Genomic DNA, 11354 nt, shown 5'->3' on the forward strand with positions numbered 1-11354 from the left:
TATGAACTTTACAAGTGCCTCTCAGCTTTTACCACCCTCCCCTCCTTAGGCAGGACAGGATGGCTAGAGGGACTGGGGTTGGATATTTCCCTTTCCCCAGGTTGGTTAGGCTCTGGTAAAACTGCTACAAGCTAGGCTCTGGTGAAGTAGTTTCTCTTGAGGGCAAGTCTTGTTAAGAAGAACAGAATGTTTTGATAATTTCAAAATGGTTACTTTCAAAATGGTTCCCTTCTCCCTGCTGGATGTAGGAGGCGATTTTTCTCTAATCTTTATTTAGAGAACCTGGAAGAGCTCCTGGAGGTAAAACTCACAGAAATGTGGGTGTGTCCCCCAAAGACCAGACCTCCTGGATTTTAACCTCTCAGACTTGTCCACATTGAGCCTCCAGGAATCATAGTCGTAGTTCTGGTTTTCTATCCTGTACTAATTTCCCTGGAGAGTTCTGCTGGTGGGTTTCTGCTCTGGTAAGTTGTAAATCTCTGTAACTGCCTGTTTGTCTCTCCAATTTTGGGACAGTGGCTTGCCCTGTGACCTCACTTCTCTAACATTTCCAAGAAGAGTTATTGATTTTCAGTTTGTTCAACTTTTTACTTGTTAGGACAGAGTAACAACTTCTAAGCTCCTTACATGCCAGACTGGAAACCTTAATTTCTCATTTTTAAAAATAGGTATTACTTTAAGAATTTAATTGACAATTTCAGTTGCTATTGCCTTAGTAGAACAAATTTTCTCCAAGTTAAAATCAAACTGAAAAATTCCAACAGCTACAATACCTCAGGAAAGTTATGGAATTCACCATATTGTTCATAGAATACTGATTATATGAAAATCTTGGTTACAACAACATAATTAAATGATTTTGCTGACATGGAGGGAAGAAAATAAATTTTATGGACTAAATATATGGATTATAAATTGTATAAGTTTTTATTTTATTGCTTATCTCAACATCTCTAGCTCATTACCAGACTATGCAGACATATGCAATTATAATTGAATTGATTCATCTTCCATATTTTGCCTACTCATTAAAACATGACTTTACACATTTAAAATTTTTTTTTTTGTTTTTATAAAGGTACATTTTTTTTCAAGACAGGAGGATAGAGCATATTTTATGTAACAGTTGGTTAGTTTGATATATGACTTTTAGCTATGTAGACATACAGTATGGTGTCCTCCTTTCTACTCTTATTTGGGTCTTGCACACATACTGGGGGTAGGCCTGTACCACTGACCTGATGCTGAGACATTAGGGGCTTGAGGGGAAAACAGCAGTGAGGGGACCCCAACTGGAGGAGGCTGGACTGAGCAGAGGCATAGATGAGACCAGAGGGAAAGAGAGGCATTTGGGAGGAAAGCAGTTAGAACAGCAGCATGGGTCCCTTTGCTCCTGAAGTTCTCTGTCAAATCTTTCTTTCCCTAGCCCTTAAAAGCTCTACTTATGGCTACAGTCCTTCCAAGTGACATTTGCAAATTTGATCACACATTGCCTGAATTTAGGGGAGTCTATGAACATGACATAGAGGATAGCCTCTACTTACAAACTAACTTTCACTTGCAGTACATTACCTGTCACTCCCTGCTCTAAAAGCTAATTGCTGCAGTGTTTGTGGCATAGCAATTAACCTTTGGGTTGTGTCCATTATGGTTCATATCTATTGTGGTTGGCCAGAAATAATAGACCTTCTGATTATTACCTCCAGTATTACTGGAAAAATAAAATTTTCAGTGCAGTAGTAACATGACACTGCAGGAAAAGCCACATATTTTAATGACAGTTTGATGTATAAGATTGCCTCTTTGGAGCTCTGGTATTATCATTGCAAAGAAAGAGATTCATAATGCTAAATAAAAACAGCCTCAGCTCTACTAATGTTTTAAGTTACATTTTGTGCCTATGAATCTATCCTGCTGAGTTTTGTTTTTAGTGGCTTCAATATTTACCATCTGGTCATCTTTCATATTTAATATCTTATCCTTTTTTCTAGCAAAGTGGCCATGTTAAGTCAAATATTAGAAATAGGATTTTTTTCCTAAGGCTTTTAGCTTAGCATCTAGAAAAGGGTTTCTTGCCAGAAATTTAGTGATTTAGACAATAACTAAATTAATTCCCTTTGATGTGGAAAACTAATTTTATATCAAATTGTGTATCATGAGCTGCTAATAATATCATGTGATTTTAAAAATTGCATTAAAAACAAATGAGATAAGTTCATGTGTTAGAAGAATTAATATTATTAAAATGTCCATACTACCCAAAACAATCTTACAGATTCAATGCAATTTATATCAAAATTCCAATGGCATTTTTCATAGAAATAGAAAAAATAATCTTAAAAGTTATATGGAACCACAGAAGACCCTGAAGAACCAAAGCAATCTTGAGAAAAAGGAATGAAATTAAAGGCATCACACTTCTGATTTCAAACTGAATTGCAAAGCTATTATAATCAAAGCAGGGTATACTGGTATAAAAATAGATACACAGACCAAAGGAACAATAGAGAGAGCCCAGGAATAAGCCCACCCATATACAGTCAACTAATCTTTTGACAATGGCACCAAGAATATACAATGGGGAAAGGATAGTTTTTCAATAAATGATATAGGAAAAACTGGATATCCACATGCAAAAGAATGAAATTGGACCCTTATCGTATACCATATAAAAATAAACTTGAAAAAAATTTTTTTTCATAGAGACAATGGTCTCACTATGTTGCTCAGGCTGATCTCCAACTCCTGGCCTCAAGCAATCTTCTCAAAGTGCTAGCATTAGAGTAAAAATTAACTTCAAATTTATTAAAGACTTAAATATAAGACCTGAACTATAAAAATCCTAAAAGAAAACATAGGGGAAAAGCTCCTTGACATTGGTCTTGGCAATGATTTTTTTTTTTTTTTTTTTTTTGGATATGACACCAAAAGCACAGGCAACAAAAGCAAAAATAAATAAGTGGGACTATATCAAACTAAAAAGCTTCTACACAGCAAAGGAAGCAATCAACGGAATAAAATGGCAACCTACAAATAGGGAGAAAATATTTGCAAACTATATGTCTGATAAGGAGATAATATCCAAAATATATAAGGTACTCATACAACTTAATAACAAAAGCAAGCAAGCAAACCAACCCAAATAACCCAAATTAAAAATGGGCAAAGGACTTAAACAGACATTTTTCCAAAGAGAAGAAAACATACAAAGACTCTTACAGACATTGGCCTAGGCAAAGAATTTATGAAGAAGACCCCTAAGGCAATCACAGCAACAACAAAAATAAATAAATGGGACCTGATCAAATTAAAAAGCTTCTGCACAGCCAAAGAAACAGTCACGAGAGTAAACAAACAACCTACAGAATGGGAAAAAATTTTCGCATACTACACATCAGATAAAGGACTGATAACAAGAATCTATTTAGAACTCAGGAAAATCAGTAAGAAAAAATCGAACAACCCTATCAAAAAGTGGGCAAAGGACATGAATAGAAATTTTTCAAAAGAAGATAAAAAATGGCTAACAAACATATGAAAAAATGTTCAACATCTCTAATCATCAGGGAAATGCAAATCAAAACCACAATGAGATATCACTTAACCCAAGTGAGAATGGCCTTTATCAAAAAGTCCCAAAAAATACATGTTGGCGTGGATGCAGAGAGACAGGAACACTGATACACTGCTGATGGGACTGTAAACTAGTGCAACCCCTGTGGAAAGCAATATGGAGATACCTTAAACAGATTCAAGTAGATCTATCATTCAATCCAGCAATCCCAATATTGGGCATCTACCCAGAAGAACAAAAGTCATTCTATAAAAAAGGCACCTGCACCCGAATGTTTATAGCAGCACAATTCACAATTGCAAAGATGTGGAAACAACCCAAATGCCCGTCAATTCATGAATGGATTAGCAAAATGTGGTATATATATGCCATGGAATATTATTCAGCTATTAGAAATAATGGCAATATGGCATCTCTTTGGTTCTCCTGGAGAGAGTTGGAACCCATTCTATTAAGTGAAGTATCCCAAGAATGGAAAAATAAGCACCACATGTACTCACCAGAAAACTGGTTTCCCTGAGTGCACATTTGGGAATAACACCAATTGTGTATTGGACAGAGGTGGGGTCTGGGGGGAAAGGATGGGTGTATACCTACTTGATGAGTGCGATGCGCACTGCCTAGGGAATGGACATGCTTGAAGTTCTGACTGGGGGGGATGGGGTGGGGGAAGGGGATGGGTGCATACCTACATGATGAGTGCGATGTGCACTGTCTAGGGAATGGACACGCTTGAAGCTCAGACTCAGGGGGACGGTGAGGGGGGCATGGATAATATATATAACCTGAACTTTTGTACCCCCATAATGAGCTGAAATTTAAAAAAAAGGAAAAATAAAATAGAAAAAAAAAGAAAAGAAAAAAGAAAAATAAATAAATAAATAAATGACCAACAGATATATGAAAAGGTACTTAACATCACCAGTCATCTGGGAAATGCAAATGAAAACCGCAATGAGATACCACCTTATACGTTTTAGGATGGTTTTAATCACAAGACAAGATGTAAGTATTGGCAATAGTGTGGACAAAAGGGAACCTTGCAAACTGTTCATGGGAATGTAACTTAGTACAGGCATACCTCATTTTATTGTATGTTGTTTTATTATGCTTTGCAGATACTGTGCTTTTTACAAATTGAAGGTTTGTGGCAATCCTGCATTGAGCAAGTCTATCAGTGCCATTTTCCAACAATCTGTGCTCACTTTGTGTCTCTGTGTCACATTTTGTTGATTCTCACAATATTTCAAACTTTTGCATAATTATTATATCTGTTATGGTGATCTGTGATTAGTGATCTTTGATGTTACTATTTGTTTTGGGGCACCATGAACCATGTCCATAGAAGGTGGCAAACTTAACTGATAAATGTTGAGTGTATTCTGAGTCTCTATTGACTGGCCATTCCCTGACCTCTCTCCCTTTCCTCAGGCCTCCCTATTCCCTGAAACACAACAATATTGAAATTAGGCCATATAATAACCTTACAGTGGCATCTGTTCAAGTGAAAGGAAGAGTGGCATGTCTCTCACTTTAAATCAAAAGCTAGAAATTATTAAGCTTAGTGAGGAAGGCATGTTGAAAGCCAAGATAGGTTGAATGTTAGGCCTCTTGCACCAAATGGTTAACCAAGTTGTGAATGCAAAGGAAAAGTTCTTGAATGAAATTAAAAGTGCTACTCCAGTGAACACACAAATAATAAGAAAGCAAAACAGGCTTATTGCTGATATGGAGAAAGTTTTAGTAGTTTGGGTAGAAGATCAAATCCTGCTACAACGTTCCCTTAAGCCAAAGCCTAATCCAGAGCAAGTCCCTAACTCACTTTAATTCATGAGAGGCTGAGAGAGGTGAGGAAGCTACAGAAGAAAATTGGAAGCTAGCAGAGATTCGTTGATGAGGTTTAAGGAAAGAAACTGTCTCCCTGACATAAAAGCGCAAGGTGAAGCAGCAAATGCTGATGGAGAAGCTGCAGCAAGTTATCCAGAAGATCTAGCTAGAATCACTGACAAAGTTGGCTCCACTAAACAACAGATTTTCAATGGAGATGAAACAACGTTATGTTGGAAGAAGATGCCATTTAGGACTTTCATAGCCAGAGAGGAGAAGTCAATGCTTGACTTCAAAGCTTCAAAGGATAGGTTGAGTCTCTTGTCAGGGGCTAATACAGCTAGAGTCTTCAAGTTGAAGTCAATGCTCATTGAACATTCTGAAATTCCTAGGACCCATAAGAATTATGCTAAATCTACTCTGCCTGTGCTCTATAAATGGAAGAACAAAGCCTGAGTGACTGCATGTCTGTTTGCAGCATGGTTTACTGAATACTTTAAGCCTACTGTTGAGACATACTACTCAGAAAAAAAGATTCCTTTCAAAATATTACTGCTCATTGACAATTCACGTGGTCACCCAAGAACTCTGATGGAGATATACAAGGAGATTAATATTGTTTTCATGCCTGCTAACACATCATCTGTGTTGTAGCACATGGATTAAGATGTAATTTTGACCTTCAAGTCATATTGTTTAAGAAATACATTTTGTAAGGCTATAGCTGTCAGAAATAGTGATTCCTCTGACAGATCTGGGCAAAGTCAATTGAAAACCTTCTGGAAAGGATTCACCATTCTAGAAGCCATTAAGAACATACATAATTCATGGGAGGTCAAACTTCAACATTAACAAGAGTTTGGAAGAAGTTGATTCCAACTCTTATGGATGACTTTGAGAAGTTCAAGACTTCAGTGGATGAAGTAACTGCAGATGTGGTGGAAATAGCAAGAGAACTAGAATTAGAAGTGGAGCCTAAAGATGTGACTGAATTGCTGCAATCTCATAATCAAACTTGAACAGATGAGGAGTTATTTCTTATGGATGAGCAAAGAAATGGTTCCTTAAGATGGAATCTATTCATGGTAAAGATGGTGTGATATTGTTGAAATGACAACAAAATATTTGGAATATTCCATAAACTTAGGTGATAAAGCAATGGCAGGGTTTTAGAGGATCAACTCCAATTTTGAAAGAAGTTCCACTGTAGGTAAAGTGCTATCAAACAGTATTGCATGCTACAGAGATATCTTTCATGAAAGGAAGTCAATAGATGCAGCACACTTCATTGTTGTCTTATTTTAAGAAATTGCTACAGCCACTCCAACCTTCATCAACCACCACCTTGATCAGTCAGCAGTTATCCACATCAAGGCAAGAACCTTGCTTAGCAAAAAGATTATGACTCGCTAAAGGCTCAGATAGCAATAAGGTATTTTTAAATTAAGGTATGTAACTTTGTTTTTTAGGCATAATTCTGTTGTACACTTAATAGACTGCAGTATAGTATAAACATAACTTTTATATGCATTGGGAAACCAAAAAATTTGTATGACTTGCTATATTCCAAAATTCACTTTATTGTGGTGGTCTGGAGCAATACCCCCAGTATCTCCAAGGTGTGCCTGTACAGGCATATGGAAAATAGTGTGGAGGTTCTTCAATAAAAACAGAGCTACCATATAATCTAGCAATACCACTTCAAGGTATATATACAAAGGAAATAAAATCAGTATGTTGAAAAGATACATGCACTCTCATGTTCATTACAGCATTATTCACACAAGCCAAAGTATGGAAACAACCTAAGCGTGTGTGGATGGATGAATGGATAAAAAAAATGTGTGGTATAGGTATATAATGGAAAAAATATCTATTCAGGTCTTTTTCCCATTTTTATTTAGGTTATTTGGGTTTGTTTGGTTGCTTGTTTTTGCTATTAAGCTTTATGGGTTCATTTCTACTCTCTGCTTCAATGAGTTTGACTTTGTTATATTACAAATATAAGTGAGATTATACAGAATTTTTATTTTTGTGTCTGACTTGTTTCACTTATAATAATGTACCCCAAGTTCAGCCATGCCAAGGGCTGGGGGATGAGGGAAATGGGCAGTTGTTGGTCAAAGGAAACAAACTTTCAATTATAAGACGAATAAGTTCTGAGGATCTAATGTATAGCATGTTCACAATAGTTAATAACACTGTATTGTGTACTTGAAATTTGCTAAGAGAGTAGCTCTTAAGTATCCTCACTACCCCCGCCACAGGGTGATAAGTGTGTTAATTGACTGTAGTAATCATTTCACAATGTATATGTATATCAAATCATCACATCGTATACCTTGAATATACACAATTTTTATTTGTAAATTTTACCTCAATAAAGCTGAGGGGGAAAAGAAATACAAAAAAAAATCACAAATGGGATAAGCATGTATTATAGACTGATAAATGAAGGAAAACATGGAATTAAATTTTTAGAGAAAGTGGAATTAAGAAATACTACTATTTTGCAGTTGGAAAAAAAAAAAAAAAAGATTCCATAGAGGAGGTAGGCTTTGGGAGCAACTTGAATGTAAAATTATTGAGAGATTTGGTGTTCCTGACATAGTACGTGGACTGGGAGACAGTTTGTAGGTAGCAATGGGATAATTTAATACAATGGATCTTGTGTGTTTTCACTTGAAGGCAGAAGCAAATTTACTATGACTAATAAAGCTTAAGCTTCAGGGACCTTTCCAAGGCTCTGTCTAATTTGATATTTGAAATCTTACATTCTTTTTCTTTAAAAATGTCCCTGTAGGCTTCTATTACTTGGGTTATGTAAAAAAAAAAAAAAAAAAGTATCCCTAAAATTATGTAGCTTTAAGAACCTCACAATCAAAATTCACTCCTTGTGAAAAGAGGAAAATAATATAATGGAGACCAGGGAAATGGAGTAATTTAGGTGGGTTTTGAGGCAGTTAATAACATTTAGAAGAGTATAATTGGTTTCCCCTAGGAGAGGGAGAATAGCAGAAGGGGAGATTGCTGACCTATGTTTTTATTAATAATAAACCTTGTAGAACTAGTTAGCTTTTGTTTGTATAAATTTGACAAAATGTAAAGTTTTTTGTTTGAGAGGAGATGGAACACCGGGCAACCCATTCACATGCAAGTTCTTTGTTGCAGAGATCTTCAAACCAGGGTGACCCTCTTAGTCTCTGTCCCTCCACTCATTCCTCCCATCTGGAGAGTGTTGCTGCCGAAGGAAGAGCTCATGGGAAGATGAAATTCATCTCTCATGTTTGTTGGTGTGGCCTTTCGCTTTCTCCATTAATGATGAGGAATTTCTTTTCATCAAGGAGTCTTGTTCATTATCCTCTCCCATAGGTTGGAGTTCCCCACACCACGATGTGTGAAAGTAGAATTGAATTATCCTCAATGTGGATTCAGCCTTCAAACAATTCTACTAATGAAGAACTAAAACCACAATAAAAACTTGGGTCAATTTTTGTCCTTTTTAAAATATAATTTTGGATGATCACTTTCATTTTTAATTTTAAAACATGGCTCTTAAATCACTATACTTTTACTCAAATTGGATGGATTATAATCTTAAGGATAATATTTTATTTAAAAAGTGATTTAAACAGGAATCTTATGAATAAAACATTTCCATTTTAGTAAAAACTTCAGAAAGAATAACTTTAATTTGATTTAACAAATCTATTCTAGCATAAATGACAATAAGAGAATTACATGGGAACTTCAACAACTAGAGACATCTAAGACTGTAAAAGCCATTCTATGGGATTAGGATAGTTATAAGACAAATATGAAAGTCATAGGTTTTCCTAAATAAATTTAATTGGTCAAAAAACCTCACAATTGGCAGGACTAGGCTTGTGTTGGGCAAGACCCAGATATGGTGGGAGGGATAGAGAGAGAGAGGAGAGACAAAAGATACATTTCCAAGGAAACATAAGAAATTGTTGACTTTGGGTTCTTGTGGCTGACTGAAATAAGTGGAGTCTAAGGCACAGTCTGATGTGCAAAAGGGACTTACTTTTTATTTCCACATCAAGTATGCATTATTTTTGTTAAAACACTTCGAAGGAAAATAGGAAAATTTCAGTGTAGTATAGGTACAAGAGCAAAAAGGAAAAATGAAGTAAAAACGTAAACATAAAAACACTGAGATACAACTATACATCTATTAAAGTGGCAAAAATACAAAACATTGACAACACCAATTGCTGGCAAGAATGTACAGTAACAGGAACACTCATTTATTGGTGGTGGGAATGCAAAATGGTATAGCCACATTGGAAGACAGTTTGGTGGTTTTGTACAAAACTAGACATACTATCATTATACAATCCAACAATTGCACTTTTGGCATTTACCCAAAGGAGTTGAAAATTTATATTAACACTAAAACCTGCACATAAGTATTTGTAGCAGCTTTACTAATAATTGCCAAAACTTGGAGGTAACCAAGATGTCCTTCAATAGGTGAATGGATAAACTGTGGTACATCCAGACAATGGATCTTATTTGGTACTAAAAAGAGATGAACTATCAAGCCATGAAAAGACACAGAGGAAACATAAATGCACATTACTAGTGAAAGAAGCCAATCCAAAAAGACTACATACTATACTATTATTCTAACTATGTGAGATTCTGAAAATATACAAAACTATGGAAACAGTAAAGATTGGTGGTTGCCAGGGGTTAGGAGGTAGATTGGGATAAATAGGCAGAGCACAGAGGATTTTTAGGGCAGTGAAACTACTTCACTGGATACTATTTATAATGGTGGATACACATCATTGTGCATTTGTCAAAACCCACAGAATGTACAACACAAAGAGTGAACCCTAATGTAGACTATGGACTTTGGGTGATAATGACATGTCAATTTAGGTTTGTTGATTGTAACAAATGTACCACTCTGGTGGGAGGTGTTGATAGTTGGGGAGGCTCACGTGTGTGAGGTCAAGGGAGATATGGCAAATCTCCATATTTTCTGCTCAGTTTTGCTGTGAACCTAAAACTGCTCTAAAAAATAAAGTCCATTAAAAAGAAAAGGAAGGAAGGGAGGGAGGGAGGGAGAAAAGGGTTCTGTGAAAACTTCTCAGAGTAAGACAGGTATCTTTCCTTTGAGAGCCCAGTGGTTAATGTTAAGGGGGTGGGATGGGGTTGGGGGTCCCAATCAGGGCCTTAAAAAGCTATCGGTAACAAAGAGTTGAGCTTACAGAAGTGCCCTAAAACATGATTTAGGACAATGGGTGAAATAAAAGGAAGGTCTGTATGCAGATACACAGGCATTTACACTACTCTGCCTAGAAGCAGTGGTCAAATGCATAACAGTGGGTTGGGGGCAGGAGTGATAGGGGATTCCCTCTGTCCGACATTAATTAAGTCAATAATTACTAAACTATACTCTGTATATGGGTGTATGTGTGTAGGGGGCACTGTACCAGGACTTCCAGGAGGTGTCTGGAAAACAACAACAACAATACAATGGTAGGTAAATGAGTAATACTGCCTACTCTAACGGGAAAATTAGATAAGGCAGAAGAAATTTCTAGAGAAAATTTAGTCACGTTTCATCCAGTTTGGCAAATGGAATTCTCATTTAAGAGCTCTCATAGCAGAGAGCTCTATACTACCAGACTGTGCAGAAAATGTTGGAACAGACACATTCCTTGGCTTTTTTCCTGTTGGACTGGTTTAACTATGGTTTAAGTGTTGGCAGTCCCTTGTATTAAATAAGAAAAACAGTGATTTTAGACATTTTGCAATTATCTTCAGCTGTAGGAAAACTATAATCTCAGAGAAAAAAACTGACCTGTCTGGGACATTAGGCATGATTATTAAATCTGCTTTTATCATTTTATTTAATGTTTGATTCCCTGCTTAAGCCTTTTGCATAAGCCCATGCCATATGTTTTTCTAAACCTGA

This window comes from Eulemur rufifrons, chromosome 3 (assembly GCF_041146395.1).
Source record: "Eulemur rufifrons isolate Redbay chromosome 3, OSU_ERuf_1, whole genome shotgun sequence".
Classification (NCBI taxonomy): Eukaryota; Metazoa; Chordata; class Mammalia; order Primates; family Lemuridae; genus Eulemur; species Eulemur rufifrons.